At 42.1% G+C, this 22,542-nt stretch overlaps 1 protein-coding gene across 1 annotated transcript in view; it reads right to left on the bottom strand.

Annotated features, from left to right (window-relative positions):
* LOC106571321 (heparan sulfate glucosamine 3-O-sulfotransferase 5) overlaps positions 1-19,725 on the bottom strand; it is a 99,670-nt gene extending 79,945 nt beyond the window's left edge. The window contains exon 1 of the mRNA XM_014144259.2: positions 19,177-19,725. The gene's annotated coding sequence lies outside the window, so the exon portion shown is untranslated. The remainder of the gene's footprint in view (positions 1-19,176) is intronic.
* Positions 19,726-22,542: the final 2,817 nt, after the last annotated feature.

Here is a 22,542-nt window from a genome sequence, read left to right as displayed (position 1 = left end):
AGTGGTTGAAAAACAAGTTTTAATGACTCCAACCTAAGTGTATGCAAACTTCCGACTTCAACTGTACATACTGTCTTCTGGACATAGCTCATCCTATCTATCTACTGTTATACATACCCTTTCCTATTTATATACTGTCCATACTGTCTATACACACCACATATTTATATTCCGGACTCCGACATTCGTCGTTCTTTTTATTTCCTTTGAAATTAGTTGTGTGTTAGTATTGTACTGTTAGACATTTACTGCACTGCTGGTGCTAGAAACACAAGCATTTCGCTGCGCCTGTTTTAACATATGCTAATCTCTGTGTACGTGATTTGAAATGACATAAATAATATTGCACTGTACTGTATATATTTAGACTGTATTTTCAGTGTTTTGAACTACATTTCAAGCAAGAACTGTCTTCCTGCCTGATTTCCCTGAGGAGATCCAATTAGCTTGTTTTCTCTCCACTTTGATCACTTGAGCTGAGATGTAGCAACATGAAGTCATTCCCAACTGATGAGTTATCTTATTTGTCTCTAAGCGCAAAAACACCAGAAGAGTCTCTGGGTTGTCATTGTATAACTATACCCATGATAATTCCACACATATATGTCCAAAATGATTGGCACCCTTGATAAAGATGAAACAAAATTATGTAGAAAATAAATAATACAAATACTGAACTATATTGTATGCAAAAGAAATTGGGGAAATTATATTATTTTATACTAACACAATTGCTCAGAGAAAACTATTTGATCACTGATTTAATATCTAGTTTTACAATGAGTCATTCTGAACATGAGGTTTCTTCCTGCCAACTCTAAAATTCTTCTGCTTTTTTGCATGAACATCACACAAACTTAATCAGGGGAAGCAGCAGATGAGTAAATGTATTGGAGCTGGTCTAGACATAGATACAGGCAAAGTAACAAGCACAGTGGTAAACTTGGCTTCGCTGGCTCCGAGCCCACCTAGTAAACAGAATCAGGAAAAGAACATCTGTCTCTCAGACCTCAGTGCTCTGTGTAGACTGTAGAGGGTAGAGAGAACCCCCTCTAAAGTAAATCTATAGTCTCACTCCATGGCTGCCATGTGCTCCAAGAGCAAGTCACATCCATAATGCAGACAGGGTAGAGGAAAGGAACCATGCCTAAAATAAGCAGAGCCTTCTTGATGGCAGTGCTTCCTGATCTGAGGTGGCCGGGGAGGGGAGCCACACTACTGCTTCTTCTTCTGGCCGGCTGTGGCTCCATTTGGCATGGCCGCCACTCACTGTTGAGGCGGTGATAATTGTAGATTGCCGAAATCATTGACCAGGAGGGCCTCTAAATAGACATCTACAGGCAGAAGGATGAATGGTTAAGGGTAAGCAAGCCTGATTGATACCGCACACACACAGCTCGGCAATAACATGGACAATCTGCTCCAAGATGACCGCAAGGCAAAGTGCACACGAGCAGTAATCTACTCCCATGTGATTATCAAGCTCCCAGGAGTATCGTTTTCCTTACACAGTGTTGAGTACAGTGACTCAGGTGTTGTGAGTAAAGCAAAAACAAAAGTTTTTTTTACTTCTTTCAGCATGAAATTGTTTTGTCAGTCGGAGGAGAGAAAGGGAACTTAACCCCAAAGAAGTCCCCAGTGAAGTGTTTTGACTGTGAGCTTAATAAACCATGAAGAAATCCTTAATAAGTCATGCTCTGCTGTATTGACAAATAATGAAGAGTGCATCAGCTGTGGACACAGAGTAAATTAAATCACACACTCAGCCAAAGTCATGTAACAGCCAAGGCAACAGCTATTCCCACGAAGCAGCCCTTTCTGTGCATGCTGTGTGCTGTGATGCATCACTAGTTAAGAAACCCAGCAGAAAATGAAAGCTCAGGTGGGTTAGAAGTGTAGAAGTTCGGACGTCTCTATTTCAGTTGTTATTGTGATGGAAGGTGCACATAGTTTCTCTGAGGCACAGCATCACAGTGACCTGTCAATGCTCAACAGAGAGACATAACTCTTCAGCTATCACATGAGAGGTTGTTGATAGGAACCGATGACATCAAAATGAATACTTTTTCCGGTAAGATGGGATACAAGAGACATTGACTTCAATGTGGAGGGCCCTGAGATCTATGGATTGCTTTGTCCATTGCTACATCCTGTGTAATAAGATCCTGTCAGTTGCTCCCTCTCAAGCCCCAATGCTAAGCTATGAACCTTGGAAATAATATTGAGTGGAGCTGACTTCATAAAACATGGCCACTTATAATATATTTTTTTATAGGATTCTGCGGTTTTTACGGAGGCTCATCTAACCATGGCCACTGTTACCATGGTTTATTTACAGCGGGGTATAAACATGCATTCCAATGATTACAGAGCTCATATAAACTCTGCCTCATAACCCGACTGTTGATAGTCATCTATTTTCTTTGAGTTGCAGATACTGTACAAAATATCATGTCTATACTTTTCATGGCTTTATCATGTCTAGACAGAGCTGTGTAATGCATATCACATCCCAATGGGTTTATTTACAACTTTTTCCCCTTGCATTGGGCTCATAGTGCAGAACTGTTTGACAGGGTATATTATACATATAGTATGTTGATGAAGAGTTTTACCTTGGCCATGGCTTCCTAGCCACAGCTCTGGAAATGTGTTTGACCCCACACAGCGTGGCCCGCATCAATCTTCCCCAACGTATGACACTTCCCTCCTCACTGACCACGCACGCAACAGCCGGCCATTATATTCATGGCTTGTTATCAATAATCTCTTGTTCCGTGAAATTGTGTCAAAAGGACACTACTGATCCCACAAATCACAGAGCAGCAAATCCATTTAGACACAGAACCACGTCTAGTGGATTTCATTCTGCTGAACCAATACTACGATGCAGTGTTTTACTGATAAGAACGGCATGCCTTGGAAATAAATCAATCTATTTGCACAGATGAGTAGCACTGCTTATGCACTACTTGGGAACTGCTCAGGGACATATTTGAATTGAATAAATACACCTAATATCTGTCAAATGACAAGCATGAGGGATAATTGAGACACAGATCTATTCCCTCGCAGACTTGCAGTCACGGAATTATTCAGACCCAAAGCAAATATGTATCTTCACTCTCGTAAAAGTGTTCATAGTTGAGTCTGAATTCTGGGGTGATAGCTTTCCCTGCTCCTTGGGCTGAATCAGCACCATGGACAGCAGCCCTGCAGACTCCTTCACTCAGCCCTCCTCTGCTCTCATCTACAGTGGGGAGAACAAGTATTTGATACACTGCCGATTTTGCAGGTTTTCCTACTTACAAAGCATGTAGAGGTCTGTAATTTTTATCATAGGTACACTTCAACTGTGAGAGACGGAATCTAAAACAAAAATCCAGAAAATCACATTTTATGATTTTTAAGTAATTCATTTGCATTTTATTGCAAATCCCTACTGTATAGATCCTGTACTACAAAGCCCTGGGGCGGAGGATACTGTAGCCTACCCTACACAGTCTAGGAGGGAGGTCTGTCCCATAGAAATATCATCTCATTATAGTTCTGTGGTCTGTCTATGCCACTGGTTGCATTGGTAATGTTTCCAACACATTAGCTGTCGATGTCTAACACTTGAATGTAAATATATTTATTCAATAGTATTTAAAGGAACACCCCAGAGGAAGTTGCCACCACTATTTAGACATAATTTCCTGTCCTAGAGAGAAAATGCATGTTTAGGTTTCACCTCTAAAGAATGACGGAGGCTACTGATACATATCACAAATTGGGTGTTGGAATTTCCACGTGGAGTTGATAAACATCAACAAATAAGGCACTGACAGCTGTCAGTGTAGCTAGCTAGCATGCTAACATTATCTAGCTAGCTACCTTTCTAACCTTATCTAGCTAGCTAATGTTATCTGTTATTGCTGTTTTTTTTAACTACACCGTATTCAAAAGATTAGCCAGCTGGCTCAATGGCTGGTTCTGGAGCTGGATTAGTCATATGTATTGATTTAGGGAAAACCACTGGCCTATCTTTGACTTTGCCATCTATTGTTATCTCCAAAGTTTTTGCATCTTCCATAAATTGCGCCTGCAAATCCGCCATAGAAATAGATAGAAAGAATAAGATGAAGCTCCGCTAATATGGAGAACTTTGACAGATAGATGATATTAGTTTTTCTGCATTGTAATGGACACGGTGCAACCTTTGGTAGGTAGGCTGCTGGCAGGCTTTGGCCACAGTACAGCAAAGCCTAGTAAGCCCGTGCTCATGGTTCTCACAGGGGAAGTGAAATGATAGACTACAATGACTTTGCTCATGATCATGCACACCACGGGTTTGCTAAATGCTATCATATCACACAATTATACCATATATAAAATGGTCAAATATAGAGTACTAGTCAAAAGTTTGGACACTACTCACTCTACTCACTCTTATTTTTACTATTTTCTACATTGTATAGAAGTTTGTGCAAAGCTGTCGTCAAGGCAAAGGGTGGCTATTTGAAGAATCTCAATTATAAAACATATTTTGATTTGTTTAACACTTTTTTGGTTACTACATGATTCCATATGTGTTATTTCATAGTTTTGATGTCTTCACTATTATTCTACAACTTAGTAAAAATAAAGAAAAACCAATGAATGAGTAGGTGTTCTAAACTGTTGACCGGTAGTGTATATATGTACATCTACTGAACTAGACAGTAGCTGGAGCTCCAGAATGGATGACCTCGCTCGCTGCAACCCCCCAGTCCATCTCCCCCCGGTCCGTGTCCATACCCCCTCCCTTACACCCCCCCCCATCCTCCTCATCTCCATTGCGCCTTGCGATGTAGAGGCTGCACCTAATCTTGGAAGACGCTCAGCTGTCCGCTGCTTAATGGAAGTGGCTGTCGGAGATGGAGAGCACCTATGGCCTGTAAATGCATTTGTTGACCCTGAGGTCATCAGCTTCGGTGCTCAATGCAAACTGTTATTCTCAAGGCCTTTTTTTCTGCTGCCTCAGCTTTTACCCCCCACCACCTACCACATCATCCAAAACGCAGAGAGAAACATGGAAGAATGAATAATACATCCCAGTTCATGCATGTATTGTGTTCATATGAACTCAACACTGCATGTGTAAGTAGCAAAGTCTAGGGTAAGTAGTGAAGCAATTGAAAGAACCTAAAGCTTGAATAGTGGACTTTTCTTCTACTGTAGTTACATTATTGTGTTCGTTACAGTGTTTTGGTACATTAGCATTAGGTCAGATTTCTGCATATAATATAATTAGTACAGCAGATTTAAAAGAAAACCCAGCAAATGTGATGTTAATAAAAACACAGTTGTATGCTGCTGAAAGGGCCAAACTGGATGGCTGATGCAGTGTTGTGGAGTAAACAGAGAAACAGAAAGTCAACAGAACCACTTTGAAGACTAAAAACTCCAGTCCCTCTGTGTTTCCATCAACACATACAATTGAGACCTCTGAGATATTACACAGCTCAGGAAAACGCCATTTGAGAGAAAGAGAGAGAGAGTGAGAGAGAGAGAGAGAGAGAGAGAGAGAGAGAGAGAGACTGGATACAACCATGAAACATGCTTACAATGTGTAAACGCAGAGATGTCAAAACAAAAATGACTAAAAACTGAATTATTTTCAGGGGCTGTAATGTTTGTATAACCTCCTAGGTCACGTAAGCAACAGTAAGCTTAAGAAGCTGTTATGCAGCAGGCAAGGCTGCAGCTCTGAGAGGATAAAAACCTGTCGGTTACATCCCGGAGGATGTACTGTACCTTGACTTGTGCCAAGCCCCACTTGCACCTCATTCTATCCGTGACAAAAAATGTAATGATGGATTGTGTGTGCATCTGAGAGAGCAGAGGAGTGCAAGAGGTGCACTGGAACAGTTTCAGCAAATGTTACACACTAATATTCCCAAATGGAATACTGCATTTGAGTGTGGTTATTTCCACTTTATTAGGAGACACAAAAAAAATACAAAAAATAAAGCCAGCCATGAAACAACCCTGCACATTAATACTTGAGCACATGCTCCAAAAAGTAGAGAGAAGGGGAGTATTTGTAATTGTGGGATCTGACACTGAAACGCATTAGGTGAGTCTTCTTGTTTTTATTTACATTTTTTATTTAACCTTTATTTAACTGGCAAGGGCAAGGGCACTGCACTCTCAGGCCTGGAGAGGGTTCAGACACAAAACTTTACATTTGGCCAAGTGAGAACATGAGTTTCTAAGCAAAAGTGACAGTTTTTGCTTTCAGGATGATTTTAATATTTCAAAAAGCCAACAGTGTCAGAGTACTTTAAGTCGAGGTCCCTGATAGTTATGCTTGAGGGTAATGATCTTATGATAGTAATATTGTTTGCTGTAGCAAGGCATTTCCATCAAAAAGGACCCATGAGCACCAACATGGGAAGTTCATAGGAGCATGTCAAATTGGGTGTCAAATGAAAGCTACAGTAAGAGTCTATATTTTGGGGAAATTAAAGCATACAGTACATACTAAAAATTAGAACATCTGCTCTTTCCATGGCATAGACTAACCAGGTGAATGCAGGTGACAGCTATGATCCCTTATTAATGTCACTTGTTTAATCCACTTCAATCAGTGTAAATGAAGGGGAGGAGACAGGTTATAGGATTTTTAAGCCTTGAGACAATTGAGACGTGGATTGTGTATGTGTGCCATTTTGAATGGGCAACACAAAATATTTAAGTGTCTTTGAATGGGGTATGGTAGTAGGTGCCAGGCACACCGGTTTGTGTCAAGAACTGCAAAGTTGCTGAGTTTTTCACGCTCAATAGTTTCCCGTGTGTATCAAGAATAGTCCATCACCCAAAGGACATCCTGTCTACTCGACACAACTGTGAGAAGCATTGGAGTCAACATAGGCCAGCATCCCTGTGGAACGCTTTCATCACCTTGTAGAAGGGATTCTTAATGTTTTGTACACTCAGTGTACATCAACACACAATAATGTTGACGTAAAGACCCCTGCCAACTAATATCAACACATATTTCGTTTTGGATAAATTATTTACCTTCTGTAAGTTTGAGAAACATTAACTTTTGCCTTGTAATTCCATTACCAAAAACCCACATATCTTTAAGATATTTTCTAATTTCTCTTCCTCATGAGAGGGGGAGGATAATGACAGTTCACAGAAGTAACAAGTAATTAGTGCTGAGGATCGGTTATTTTTCGTTCTTTAAACAAAAGGCACTGAATTGGTGGAACGACCCACTACCTTCTATAAACACGTCACTAAAATCTAGGATACTTGTTTAGTCTATGTTAAACCATTATGCTCCATAACATAGTTAGAACATAGTTGTTCTAACATAGTTAAACAGATGCCAGTAAGAGTCCGAGTTACCTGTTGGCCTTAAGAAAGGGCCTGCTGTCTATTGCATTATCTATTCAAAACAGTGTCCTCAACAGCATCATTCTCTTATTATTCTCTTATTATTATTGGTGGTAGGGTAGCACTGGAGTCAGGTCCGTCAATCTAAAGGACAATGCTGATGTTCTGACTGACTATTTTAGGGCTATGACGTGGGCGAGCACTGGGTGTCACTCAGCCTATGTGCCCTACTTCGTGGGCTAATTGATGACTAAAGGAATGCTGTAGCCTCCTAGCTCTGCTATGTGAGACCAATTGTATATTAATGGGATTTTGCTGTTTTGACAGCAGAAACTTTCCAGTTTCACAGCCTTTATGGCCTCTGACATGTCTCTTATTAACGCCCCTCGGGCTGCAACAGGGTGACCTGAATACGCCATTAGACACAAGACTGTCCTGAGAATATAATAAAGTTATGAGGAGAGGAGTCTGCTCTTTCAGAGATTCAGGGAGTAAACTGGCTATGAAATGAATACATTTTAGAGGAGCTGGTAGACTGATATTCTGAAACCATGTAAACTAGATCCTTGTGTTTGTTATGCTGCCTGCAAGAAAAACACAAATCAATCCCACGTAATCGTTGATCCACATAAGCACTGGAGATCAAACATGAAGGTTTTGTCATGGTTTAAGTGATCAACGTTCTTATGCATTAGGAAAACATGTTCACATGAATCGAAGCAGTCCTGGGTCAACTTCTTTCTCAGAACATAGTTTAAATGGGCAGCAGGGTGTTCTAACTGGTTTCCTATGAGAAGTAAGACGTGCCCAGGAGACATCCAGACCATTTCTACCTAAAACCTTCCTTGGTTGGTTCTCTTGAATTATTCAGCTTGCTATTAGATGAAAGTCATGCAGCCTCCAGCTCCCCCCCAGTTCCACTGCTTATAACACACCCAGACAGGGTGGCCAGCACTGACAAGAATGTCCCATAGCCCTTTTCCTCTTCCTCCTCCTCTCTAAAAACATACAGCAAGTCAGTAGAATTCAACATAGAACTTTAAGACTCTTTACATTCCATGTGGCCTACATGAAGTCAAAAGATGTCTCGAGTGATGACGGGCTGAACAGAAGCACTTTACCTTGTGGTTACACAACTCTGTCCTACACAGCCTCGTTACATTCAATTATTCATGTATATAAACCCTTAGCCTGACCGGAGGCCCTCGGCATTACATCTACAACTGTGACTGCACATTCCCAACACAACCTACAGTACAGTCAACTTGGGGAAAATACCACACCGTATGAATTAAAAAAGGATGTGCTCCCCTATTAATTCCAATAAATTATTATCCTGTCAGTTTCACACCAGTATTTTATTTCACTAGTTTCACCGAATCATTAATCTCTTTTAGTGAGAGAAACCAATAAAAAAATCAGAGCTATAAACTTACACAGCCTTAGATCTGCTCTGCTCCATATTTCTTCTCTACTGGTATCAGTGTGAAGGCTATCTGGGTAATTGTGTATTGCCTGCTGTTCTTCTTTTCTAAGTGCATCTGCTTAGACCTCAATTACAAGGGGCCATCTCTATAAGAAAGGGAGGTAATTTAATACGGTGTGGGTCATCCCATTTATTAGTATGACTCATCATTAACACTCTGGCAACAGCGATCGATACAACGTAAGTGAAAAAAGGACTTGAAAATAAGGCTCAAACAGCAACTTAGCGCTCCATCAGATAAATGCCGCCCATAACTCAAAGTGGGTGAGAGAGAGAGAGAGAGAGAGAGAGAGAGAGAGAGAGAGAGAGAGAGAGAGAGAGAGAGAGAGAGAGAGAGAGAGAGAGAGAGATTTTTCTCTGTCCGAGGGCCGGTTAGATTACTCCTCATCAGCATCACTCTCCAGTGGCTCAGCCAGATCTGACTGACATCAAGCACTCCAGACTCCATGTCCCTGTCTCTCCATTCATCTCTGTATGTTTCAGGTTCACCTCTCCTGGCCGCCAGTAGCAGTATCTCCAAGATGGCAGATTCCTAGATGTTTCAGTCTGTGGATGCAATCTCAGAGTTGAGGGTTAAATCAGAGGAGACTGTCTGTTTACAGAATTTGTATCTCAATACTATTTGACTTGAATCAAGTTGTCAACCCATCCATTTTCATTTGCCTGGATCCATCTAAGAGGCTTGTCTAACTGTCTTATCGCAGGCAATTTCCTGTTGAAAAGTGGAAATATTAAACTCAACATACTCCGGGGCTTGGAACCGATGCCGCTGTATGACTGCTTCTGAAAGACTCTTGCCTCGGCACAGAATTGTCAAAGCCGATCTTTTTGCAAGAAATAGCCTCAGCAATCCTAGCTAAGTCGACAGAACCCAGTGGAGAAACTAGGTCCACGGTACACACTATGCTCGCTCTGCCAACACTGCTAAGTATTCATGCTAATTGTTTCTGTCCCTGAACGCTGAAGACTTTGAATCTTTAAAATGGTACAGGGCAGTAAAACTTGTAGCACTCCATCCACAAGCCCTACAGGGGATGTATAGCTCTCCCAAAGACATGGGGTTGCCATGGCAACTCTGAGAGCACCTCCCTATAAAATGTGTAATTGATAGCGGTGAATAGCAGCTCAAAATTAATCACGCTTCTCTATCACTTGTGTTGCATTCCACTGTCAGACAGATCAAATCTGTATCCCGTAACTCTGTGTGGCCCAAGTTAGGAGAGTACTCTATCACTACATAAAAAACTGACAGACTTGTCTAGACGTCCTAAAAACGATCAAATCATCTTCGCCAAGAATGGGATGTTGTTTCACTAGCATGAATCACCCAAAATTATCTCAAGTTTTTATACTGTAATAAACACTAAACCAGACATATGACTTGCTGGTATTGTTTGTGATGCCACTTGTAAGGTAACATTACAGAATATATTTGTTCTCATATCTTGTTCTCAGCAGAGTGAATTGAAGAAGAGAAATTAGGTCCCTTCTCTCTCTCTCTGTCCTTTTCCCCCTCATTCCTGGCAGCCATGGGGGCCAGGAAGGTGCTTTCTGTGAAATTGATGAACCTGACTCTCATTTAGTTATGTCTACCATTAGTGAACCAAGCTTCAACAGTGTATATTGTTTACGGTCAAGACTTCAGCAGCGACGCAATAATGCAAAAAAACCCCAAGAAAACACTGAACCCTGACGCAACTCGACACGCCACCGAGGAGAAAAATCCCCACCACAACCTCTGTCTGTCTCTCTGAAGTAATGAGTGAGTACTCTGCAGTCAGACAAACAAATACTGCTCTCATAATTTATGTCAACAGAGAGGTCAGGCTGGAGAATGATACCCAGGACACAGCCGGAGAGGAAGGCAGATCAGATAAAACTTGATGTTTATCAATTGATTCACAAGGGTGAGACTTTATGAAGCTTTGAAGGGGGAAGGGGAGATTGTAATATCTTCCCCAGAATCTTTTTTTGTGTTGCCAGATCTATGCCAGAATTAAACATTCATTTAAAACTACATCTTATAAGAGACACTTTATGTATAACATTTGAATGATCTTGAATGATCTGATCTTGTTTGTATTCAGCCAGTGGCCAATATGGTCAGTCAACAGTCAATCACTTGTGTCATATGATTGAAAGCTGTGGAAAGAGCTTGACAGAGACACATAAGGGATGACTGACGTGCATAGAGGAGATTATGCCTGTTATTAGGAATGTTGACCTTCTCTCTGCAGCTATCTGCATTGGGTCTTCCATGGGACTGAACATACAGTGCAGAACAGTACACAGATTCCTCCACTCAGGTCACTCACTATTCCTAATAGAAGCACTGCTACAGGTGCGCTATCATGGCTTAGCCTACAACAGAGACTGGGTGGGGGACGATAAGTAATGAACAGCGAGAGCTTGCAACAGGGACGATGAGGAACACGGGAGGGAGCGAGGTCGTAGGCATCACTCACAGAAGGAGTCGTCGTCATTATTTATGCATTCCAAAGTCATTTACACACAGTACAGAGCACTGGTAGTAAATATGGATCCATGCTAGGGGTAATTCCCTGTGTTTTCATTCAACGGCTTTAAAACCACAAGCACCACAGAGGGAGTGCTATCACTTTCATTGTTCATCCAAACACAAAGGAAAAGAGATACAATTCCTGATATACCCTGCAACTGATTCGAAAACCTGTAGCAAAAGCTACTCAACAACATATCACCAATACTATGGCATGCATTTTTGTATTTCTAATTAAACAATGCTTATTTCATATGTGAAATAAAAATGTGTGATTGAACGAGAAGCTCAGTTGGAAAAAAGAAAAGGAGAATCAGAAGTACAAACTCTAATCTAAGGATTCCAACAGTAAACCCTTGAGAAGGGCGTATAAATTGCTTCAGTGTCATAAAATAAGTTGTACTCATCCTTGAAAATGTCGTACTGGAGAGAAGAGGACCAAGGCGCAGCGAGACTGTGAATACTCATACTTTAATAGACTCCAGTAAGGCATCCACAGGAAAACAATAACACGACAATAACAGTCTGACTAGGCACACGGCTAAGCACAGAACAATTCCCCAACAACCCCAAAGACAAACACACACACCTATATAGGACTTCCAATCAAAGGCAACTATACACACCTGCCTTCAATTGGAAGTCCCAATCGTCAACCCAACATTTAACAAACACAAACCCCCTGCCACATCCTGACCTAGACTAAGCAATACGCCCTCTGCTGGTCAGGACGTGACAGTACCCCCCCCTCAAGGTGCAGACTCCAGGATGCACCTAAAAAAGAAAAACAAGAAAATCCCCAATACCCCAACAAAAACCCAACAAACAATAACCCCTAAACCATAAGGGAGGGAAGGGAGGGTGGCTGCCGTCAACGACGGCACTGTGCTACACCCTCCCTCCCCAACCCACCTATCCTGGAGGTGGCTCAGGTGCAGGCCGTTCCAGGCAGTCGGGCCACTCTGGCAACTGGGGACAGTCTGGGCAGTCTGGCAACTGGGGACAGTCTGGGCAGTCTGGCAACTGGGGACAGTCTGGGCAGTCTGGCAACTGGGGACAGTCTGGGCAGTCTGGCAACTGGGGACAGTCTGGGCAGTCTGGCCACTCCGGCAGGTCAGGGCAGTCTGGCCACTCCGGCAGGTCAGGGCAGTCTGGCCACTCCGGCAGGTCAGGGCAGTCTGGCCACTCCGGCAGTTCAGGGCAGTCTGGCCACTCCGGCAGTTCAGGGCAGTCTGGCCACTCCGGCAGTTCAGGGCAGTCTGGCCACTCCGGCAGTTCAGGGCAGTCTGGCCACTCCGGCAGTTCAGCGCAGTCTGGCCACTCCGGCAGTTCAGCGCAGTCTGGCCACTCTGGCAGTTCAGCGCAGTCTGGCCACTCCGGCAGTTCAGCGCAGTCTGACCTCTCTGGCGACTGTTGACTGGCGGGCAGCTCTGACGACTGTTGACTGGCGGGCAGCTCTGACGACGACTGTTGACTGGCGGGCAGCTCTGACGACGACTGTTGACTGGCGGGCAGCTCTGACGACTGTTGACTGGCGGGCAGCTCTGACGACTGTTGACTGGCGGGCAGCTCTGACGACTGTTGACTGGCGGGCAGCTCTGACGACGACTGTTGACTGGCGGGCAGCTCTGACGACGACTGTTGACTGGCGGGCAGCTCTGATGACGACTGTTGACTGGCGGGCAGCTCTGATGACGACTGTTGACTGGCGGGCAGCTCTGATGACGACTGTTGACTGGCGGGCAGCTCTGATGACGACTGTTGACTGGCGGGCAGCTCTGGCGACTGTTGACTGGCGGGCAGCTCTTGCCCCGTCAAACAGCCCTTGTGCCCCCCCCTAAAAAATTATTGGGGGTGCCTCTCGGTCTCCCTTACCTCGCCAGCCTTCTTCCGCTGCTTGGTCCTTTGTTGGTGGGGAATTCTGTCATAAAATAAGTTGTACTCATCCTTGAAAATGTCGTACTGGAGAGAAGAGGACCAAGGCGCAGCGAGACTGTGAATACTCATACTTTAATAGACTCCAGTAAGGCATCCACAGGAAAACAATAACACGACAATAACAGTCTGACTAGGCACACGGCTAAGCACAGAACAATTCCCCAACAACCCCAAAGACAAACACACACAGCTATATAGGACTTCCAATCAAAGGCAACTATACACACCTGCCTTCAATTGGAAGTCCCAATCGTCAACCCAACATTTAACAAACACAAACCCCCTGCCACATCCTGACCTAGACTAAGCAATACGCCCTCTGCTGGTCAGGACGTGACATTCAGATGAATCCTGAGAATGAAACCCATATGGCTAATGGATGTGGATTGTGATATTGTTTTCAAAGGTGCTAGTACTCACCGCTGTCCTTCAGATGTTACACAGCCAGACCTCCACAAATCATTACTGGGAGGTATAATAGAGCACATTTGATCAGACCCAAGAGGAACAGAATGCAAGGGAAGAGCAGATCGGTCTGTGAATAATGATCACAGTCACCTTAGCTATAACTCACCAGCCACAGGTAGATGACTTAGATAGGGTGAGGACTGAGGACTGACACATTTTTACATGATACGCAGCAGCTTTTAACCCCTTTGCCCATCTCTTCTCTTTCTCTAATTGCATTCATTGCAAGCAAGCAATTTATCCCAGTTGTTGTTCTGCAAACACCATGGATTATTATGGATCAGGAATGATGAAACTGCTTCATAAGGGCATGCTTCCACTGTGTATGTTTTTAATGGTTTTACTTGTATACTAAATACATTAAATTAGTGCTTCTGCTCCCAAACGTGAGTAAAATGTAATATAACTAACTTGGGTTTTGAGAGATGGAGAAAATGTATTCACCGTAAAGGACACTGTAAACTCTGAGTGACAGGGTACTCTCTCTCTCTCTCTCTCTCTCTCTCTCTCTCTCTCTCTCTCTTTCTTTCTTTCTTTCCTGGGAGTTTTACAGTGCTTGGCAAGCTCTCCAGCCAGGCCTGTTGTTTCATCAGCCAGAAGCAGGACACCTCATTTTTTACCTCCAGAAGGTCAATGGAGACTGGACTGTATTCAGCTTTCAGCTTCCTGCCTGGGAACCCTGCTGCAGCCCTACCCAGCGGGAATCATTAAGATGAATACAACAATATGGTGCCCTGGGTGCCTCTCACTGTTTGCCATTATGGCATTTATTATCTCAAATTAGGCTTTCGACAATGCAGCAGCCCTTAGTTCATCCCTGTGGTGTACTGTTGCCTATGTGGGGGTGGAAGGTGAGTGGAGAGGGGAAAGACACACTCCTTTCATGAGATCCATATTTTACTTACAGTAAAAGGAGAAGGATATCAAGCTCTCTAGTGAAGTCTACTGGTGCCCATGTTTTATTTTAATTTGATTTATTTAACCTTTATTTAACCAGGTAAGCCAGTTGAGAACAAGTTCTCATTTACAACTGCGACCTGGCCAAGATAAAGCAAAGCAGTGCAACAAAAACAACAACACAGAGTTACACATAAACAAACATAGTCAATAACACAAAATAAAAAAAAATGGAAAGATCTATGTACAGTGTGTGCAAATGTAGAAGAGTAGGGAGGTAGGCAATAAATAGGCCCTAGAGGTGAAAATAATTACAATTTAGCATTAATACTGGAGTGATAGATGTGCAGATGATGATGTGCAAGTAGAGATACTGGGTTGCAAAAGAGCAAGAGGGTAAGTAATAATATGGGGATGAGGTAGTTGGGTGTGCTATTTACAGATTGGCTGTGTACAGGTACAGTAATGGGTAAGCTGCTGAGACAGCTGATGCTTAAAGTTAGAGAGGGAGAGGGAGATATAAGACTCCAGCTTCAATGATTTTTGCATTTCGTTCCAGTCCTTGGCAGCAGAGAACTTAAAGGAAAGGCGGCCAAAGGAAGTGTTGGCTTTGGAGATGACCAGTGCAATATACCTGCTGGAGCGCGTGCTATGGGTGGGTGTTGCTATGGTGACCAGTGAGCTGAGATAAGGCAGGGCTTTACCTAGCAAAGACTTATAGATGACCTGGAGCCAGTGGGTTTGGCGACGGATATGCAGTGAGGGCCAGCCAACGAGAGCATTCAGATCGCAGTGGTGGGTAGTATATGGGGCTGTGGTGATAAAACGGATGGCATTGTGATAGACTACATCCAGTTTGCTGAGTAGAGTGTTGGGGGCTATTTTGTAAATGACATCGCCAAAGTCAAGGATCGGTAGGATAGTCAGTTTTACGAGGGTATGTTTGGCGGCATAAGGGAAGGAGGCTTTGTTGTGAAATAGGAAGCAGATTCTAGATTTAATTTTGGATTGGAGATGCTTAATGTGAGTCTGGAAGGAGAGTTTACAGTCTAACCAGACACCTAGGTATTTGTAGTTGTCCACATATTCTAAGTCAGAACCGTCCAGAGTAGTGATGCTAGTCGGGCGAGAGGGTGCGGGCTGCAATTGGGTGAAGAGCATGCACTTAGTTTTACTAGCATTCAAAAGCAGTTGGAGGCCACAGAAGGAGTGTTGTATGGTGTTGAAGCTTGTTTGGAGGTTTGTTAGCACAGTGTCCAAATAAGGGCCAGATGTATACAGAATCGTGTCGTCTGCGTAGAGGTGGATCAGAGAATCACCAGCAGCAAGAGCGACATCATTGATATATACAGAGAAAAGAGGCATCCCGAGAATTTAACCCTGTGGCACCCCCATATAGACTGCCATATGTCCGCACAACAGGTCCTCCGATTTGACACACTGAACTCTATCTGAGAAGTAGTTGGTGAACCAGGCGAGGCATTGAGAAACCAAGGCTGTTGAGTCTGCCAATAAGAATGCGGTGATTGACAGAGTCGAAAGCCTTGGCCAGGTCGATGAAGACGGCTGCACAGTACTGTCTTTTATTGATGGCAGTTATGATATCGTTTAGGACCATGAGCGTGGCTGAGGTGCACCCATGTTCAAGTCTGAACTGGAGAACACAGAGGCAGGTGGCTTAAGGAAGTTATGCCGTTGTCTTTTTACCCATGTTGAACATCCAACAACATGGCACTGCAATGTGTAGATACTAACATGGTTCATTCTGCCATTGTACATTATTCAGTATTGGTCTGTGTGGTTTATGTCTTTGTTTCCACAGACTGTTTAAGATGAGGTTGGAGACTTAACTAATTGCAAAATACCTATTATAAAGTAAATGCAGAATAATGATGATAGGCCAATCTACACTGCAAAAAAGCATCTGTAGACAGTAATGAAACTAAATCACCACAGAGAAATGAGCGGAAGACACAAAGAGATAAAAACAAACACACAGAACAAAGAGCCTACACATAGGAAATGAAAGAGAGGGGAGGCTGAGAGAGAGAGACACACACACACAGAGAGAGAGAGCGAGAGAGAGAGAGAGAGAGAGAGAGAGAGAGAGAATCTGTTGATGTTATCCATTATTTGGTTGTATTGTTACATATCAAATCAAAATCAAATCCAATTGTATTTGTCACATGCGCTGAATACAGCTTGTGTAGACTTTACTGTGAAATGCTTGCTTATGATCCCTTCCCAACAATGCAGAGTTTAAAGATAAAAAATAAAAAACTAACGCAAGAGGAATAAAATAAAATACACAAGAATGAAGCTACAGTATATACAGTGAGTACCGGTAACAGATGTGCAGAAGTAAGAGGTATTTGAGGTACATATTTACAGTACATGAAAGCAGGGCAAAGTGACTAGGTATCAGGATAGATAATAATAACAGTAAAATAAAGAACAGAGCAGTAGCAGCAAATTATGAGTGTAAAATAGTGCGTGTGTGTGTGTGTGTATGTGTGTGTGTATGTGTGTGTGTGTGTGTGTGTGTGTGTGTGTGTGTGTGTGTGTGTGTGTGTGTGTGTGTGTGTGTGTGTGTGTGTGTGTGTGTGTGTGTGTGTGTGTGTGTGTGTGTGTGTGTGTGTAATGTGTATGTATGTGTGTTTGCGTTATGTTGATCGGTCTGGTATCACTTTAAACTCATGAATTCCATTGGCATAGGAAAAATATGACTGGATAGCACAGAGCAAGCTTAGGGTGCAATACAACCAGCGCTTTCCTGTCTAAATAATGCCTTGGTCTCCATCCTTCAAAACAGAACACAGAGAAACCCCAAGAGTAAACCTGTGAGGGATACATTAAAATACACTAACTCTTGTGTTTATAAAGCAAAGACCCTCTTGAATCTACCTACCCAATCACTAAAAGCCCAGATCTGTTTTAAGATCTGAAAATGTCTGACATGAGAGCTCTATTTGCACATCAGAGTAATCAGGTTCTATTGATTTTAATTTGCTGGATGAAGGTGAAAACTTTGAGAACAGGTCTAAGAAAATACAGTACATGACCAAAAGTATGTGGACACCTGCTCGTCGAACATCTCACTCGAAAATCATGGGCATTAATATGGATTTGGTCCCCCCTTTGCTGCTATAACAGCCTCCACTCTTCTGGGAAGGCTTTCCACTAGATGTTGGAACATTGCTGCGGGGACTTGCTTCCATTCCCACAAGAGCATTAGTGAGTCCGGGCACTGATGTTGGGCGATTAGGCCTGGCTCGCAGGTGGCATTCCAATTCATCCCAAAGGCATTCGATGGGGTTGAGGTCAGGGCTCTCTCATTTCATGAAGTTCCCGACGAAACAGTTATTGTGCTGACTTTGCTTCCAGAGGCAGTTTGCAACTCAGTAGTGAATGTTGCAACGGAGGACAGGTGATTTTTACGCGCTGTACAGTCCCGTTCTGTGAGCTTGTGTAGCTTACCACTTCACGGCTGAGCTGTTGTTGCTCCTAGACGTTTCCACTTCACAATGACAGCATTTACAGTTCACCGGGGCAGCTCTAGCAGGGCAGAAATTTGATGAACTGACTTGTTGGAAAGGTGGTATCCTATGACGGTGCCATGTTGAAAGTCACTGAGCTCTTCAGTAAGGCCATTCTACTGGTAACGTTTGTCTATGGAGATTGCATGGCTGTATGCTCGATTTTATACACCTGTCAGCAATGGGTGTGGCTGAAATCCACAAATTTGAAGGGGTGTCAACATACTTTTCCTTATATAGTGTATTATAGTACATCCTAAAAAGCAATCTGTAAGCGAATGTATCTCAAAAGCTATGATTTTTTGTTTTATCATCAACACTTTTTATAAATTGCCTGTGTAATGCATTTAGTGATCTCTATCACTCCCATAGTACAGTATATAGTAAAACTTGCTATAAGAATTCATAAAGCAATTTACAGCAAATAACATAAACACATACTGTAGAGGCGGTGCATGTTTATAATACATCAACTATAAACAGGTGATAAAGTGTTACAAGTTAATTTAGTGGAAATATGTTTCAAATTCTGGAGGTTATTACATGGTTATTAGATGGAGATATAGTATACTATGTAACCAATACAGAAGTTAGTATAACTGTGAACTGAAAGGCTGACATAAGGGAAACTTTTGTTTGTTTGTTTATAAATATTATATTATTAAATCATGGGCAAAAATAATGATGTCTAGAAGGTCAATTTGAGCTCTGTCCTGACAGGTGGAAATATGGAGGAAAATGCAAAGGCCTATTATTTCTGTGAACTAAGTTATAGGGACTTTAGGATGAAAACGTAAAATATGTCAATACAGCCTATGCTTCCTTCTAGTTACCTGTCTAAATGCCTTAGTGACGAATTAGTCGGTAGAAAACAGCCTAGTCAGAACACAGCGCTGTGCCGACTTTGTGAAACGCATGACACGTCTAGAAAAATGTTTTGAACCAACAAAATGTTACTGTACCTGTTCGGCATCCTCCTCGGGACACGGCTATCCTCAGCAGCGAAATGCACAAAAACTGACAAGATGCAGTAGATGTCAGAAAGCGCCTCCACATAATCAACTTCCCGCAGGCTAAAGCAGGTGCTTCTCCGTCGCAAGCACCAGCACACACTGCCGGAAGAGTTGTCCCGGAGCTAGTCGTCTAGAAAATGTTCTGGTCGGCTGTTTTCATATGCTCTCAAAGTATTCTAAACAATCATCCCGATGGTTCCAGACTGACACTAGTCTTGGCGATAACAAGACAGGTGTAAATCTGCTAGATTAGTGGGATATTAATGTTGTTGGTGAATCTCAGAGCTGTCCCGCGGAAATTTTAGATCTGCATTCAAGTACGTCCTCTCCTGTTCTCTCTGGTTTTAGGGGACCTTGAAAAAATACTGTGCTGTTGGAATATGCGCGTTCAAGCTTTTGAGTTCCAAATACAATAGGATCGCCCACCATCACAGACATCGACCAGTAGCAGCAGACTTGTGACGGACGACTGATGTTGAGAGTTTGGGCGTGTTTCTTGGAGAAGAAAGGTGGATGCGGAAAAGACATGCAGCTCAGCTCAGACAAGAAAGGTGATGGTCGGAGATAGTGCAATAAGTTTTTTGTGAAGTAGGCTAAAGCAATTTCCATGTCCAAATGTGAATCAAATTAGCCTACCGTAAAAACACATGTGGTCCTTTATATAAAAATCCTCAGCTATGTAGAATGTAAATAATTGATAACCAGGGCAAAGTGTGTGTGTTATTGACAAGGAGAGGTCCTTAAATCTCCATAAAACCAGTAGTACCACTTAATATTTGAAAGACTATCCAGGGGCTTCATGCTTGCCACTGTCATGACATAATATAATAGGACAATTAGCTGATAACCCATATCATCAGCTCTACTGAGAATGCCCTAGATAATTTGGCACTGAAGTCGGTATTTGATAAAGATGCATCCAAAGCATAACTTTGGATGCAGTGCCACAAATATCAATTAGTACATTAGAAGATTATCAACCTCCTAATACAGTTGTATATAATATCGATAACGAGGCTTTTCAGTCACTAGGCTAGTTTGGCCACAAAAGGTATTTGAAGAACTAGTCTGGATGTGTGGCACTCACAGCTGCCAGATGGTCATGCGTTAGATTTTTCAATTATTCAGTCATCCCAGAGCAGATTGAATCTGTCAAGCGTAAGACAACTTGGCTGGTCTTTTCCTGTGCTGCAAGTGGAACCATGGGATATGTACTGGTGAGTACCAATTTTTTTTACATCAATAAATGAATATACATCCCTGCATATTCAAATGTAACTAATAAAGCTTATGCAGGTGCTGTTGCTCAAGATTTAGTTACAGTAGTTGGAGAGCAGAATGTGTCGTTTTCATTGCAGAGGTGAAAAAACATTATTTACCCATTCCAACTTTTACTAACCACACAGCACTTATCTGCACATTAAAAAAAAAACATGTTATTCCTTTTAATAGATGTTGAATGTTTGCTCCATTCACTAATGCATCACATAAAATCAAATGCAATTATGGAAATGACCAAAAGTTGGAGAAGAATGTGTGAAAAGCAATAAAACAAAACCTGGTCATAAATTCACTAAAGAGACATTATGTGAAGGTTAAGACATTTAATAGTCCACAATTACCATATTGGCCATTAGTGATATTAGACTGAAGCTTTAATGATTGCCTGTATGATTATTATACCAATATATTAACAAGATCGCTCCTGTCACATTAACAGAACCAAATCAAATCAACGTTTATGTGTCACGTGCACAGAATACAACAGGTGTAAAACTAACTAAGAAAAACTAATCTCCAAAATGTACTTCACATGGACTATATCTCCCACTACATTAAAAGTTGATAATTGTAGAAACATAAATGATTAAACCCTTACCGTGTACCAACACTACCGGTCAAACATTTTAGAACATCTACTCATTCAAGGGTTTTTCTTTATGTGTAGTATTTTCTACATTGTAGAATAATAGTGAAGACATCAATACTATGAAATAACACATATGGAATCATGTAGTAACCAAAAAAGTGTTAAACAAATGAAAATATATTTTACATTTGAGATTCTTCAAATAGCCACCCTTTGCCTTGATGACAGCTTTGCACACTCTTGGCATTTTCTCAAGCAGCTTCACCTGTAATTCTTTTCCAACAGTCTTGAAGGAGTTCCCACATACGCTGAGCACTTGTTGGATGCTTTTCCTTCACTCTGCGGTCCGACTCAGCCCAAACCATCATAATTTGATTGAGCTCGGGGGATTATGGAGGCCAGGTCATCTGATGCAGCACTCCATCACACTCTTTCTTGGTAAAATAGCCCTTACACAGCCTGGAGATGTGTTGGGTCATTATCCTGTTGAAAAATAAATGACAGTTCCACTAAGCCCAAACCAGATGTGATTGCGTATTGCTACAGAATGCTGTGGTAGCCATTCTGGTTAAGTGTGCCTTGAATTGTTAGTAAATCACAGACAGTGTCACCGGCAAAGCACCATCACACCTCCTCCTCCTCCATGCTTTACAAGGGGAAATACTAATGCGGAGATCATCCGTTTACCCACACCACATATCCTCTGCAGCAAAGGTAACTCTGGGTCTTTCATTCTTGTGGCGTTCCTCATGAGAGCCAGTTTCATCATAGCTCTTGATGGTTTTTGCGACTGCACTTGAAGGAACTTTCAAAGTTCTTGAAATTTCCGGATTGACTGACCTTCATGTCTTAAAGTAATGATGGATTGTCGTTTCTCTGCTTATTTGAGCTGTATGGACTTCGTATTTGACCAAATAGGGCTATCTTCTGTATACCCCCCTACCTTGTCACAACACAACTGATTGGCTCAAATGCATTAAGAAGGAAAAAAATCCACAAATTAACTTTTAAGAAGGCACACATGTTAATTGAAATGCATTCCAGGTGACTACCTCATGAAGCTGGTTGAGAGAATGCCAAGAGTGTGCAAAACTGTCATCAAGGTAAAGGGTGGCTATTTGAAGAATCTCAAATGTAAATATATTTTGATTTATTTAACACTTTTTTGTTACTACATGATTCCATATGTGTTATATCATAGTGTTGATGTTTTCACTATTATTCTACAATGTAGAAAATAGTAAAAATAAAGAAAAACCCTTGAATGAGTAGGTGTTCTAAAACTTTTGACTGGTAGTGAGTGTATGGTTGTCCTCTGTAGCTGAGTGCCTTTCTTTATTTGCTGAAATCCATACTTTTTAGTAAAGCGTTAATCAAATACAACCACCGACTGTTTCCTTGTGTCGACTGACAGCGATTCAATGTATTCGGAGGTGCATTCCGCC

This window comes from Salmo salar, chromosome ssa15 (assembly GCF_905237065.1).
Source record: "Salmo salar chromosome ssa15, Ssal_v3.1, whole genome shotgun sequence".
In the NCBI taxonomy this organism is placed as follows: Eukaryota; Metazoa; Chordata; class Actinopteri; order Salmoniformes; family Salmonidae; genus Salmo; species Salmo salar.
Note: the sequence above shows the minus strand (reverse complement) of the source record. Positions and strands in the feature narration are given on the sequence as shown.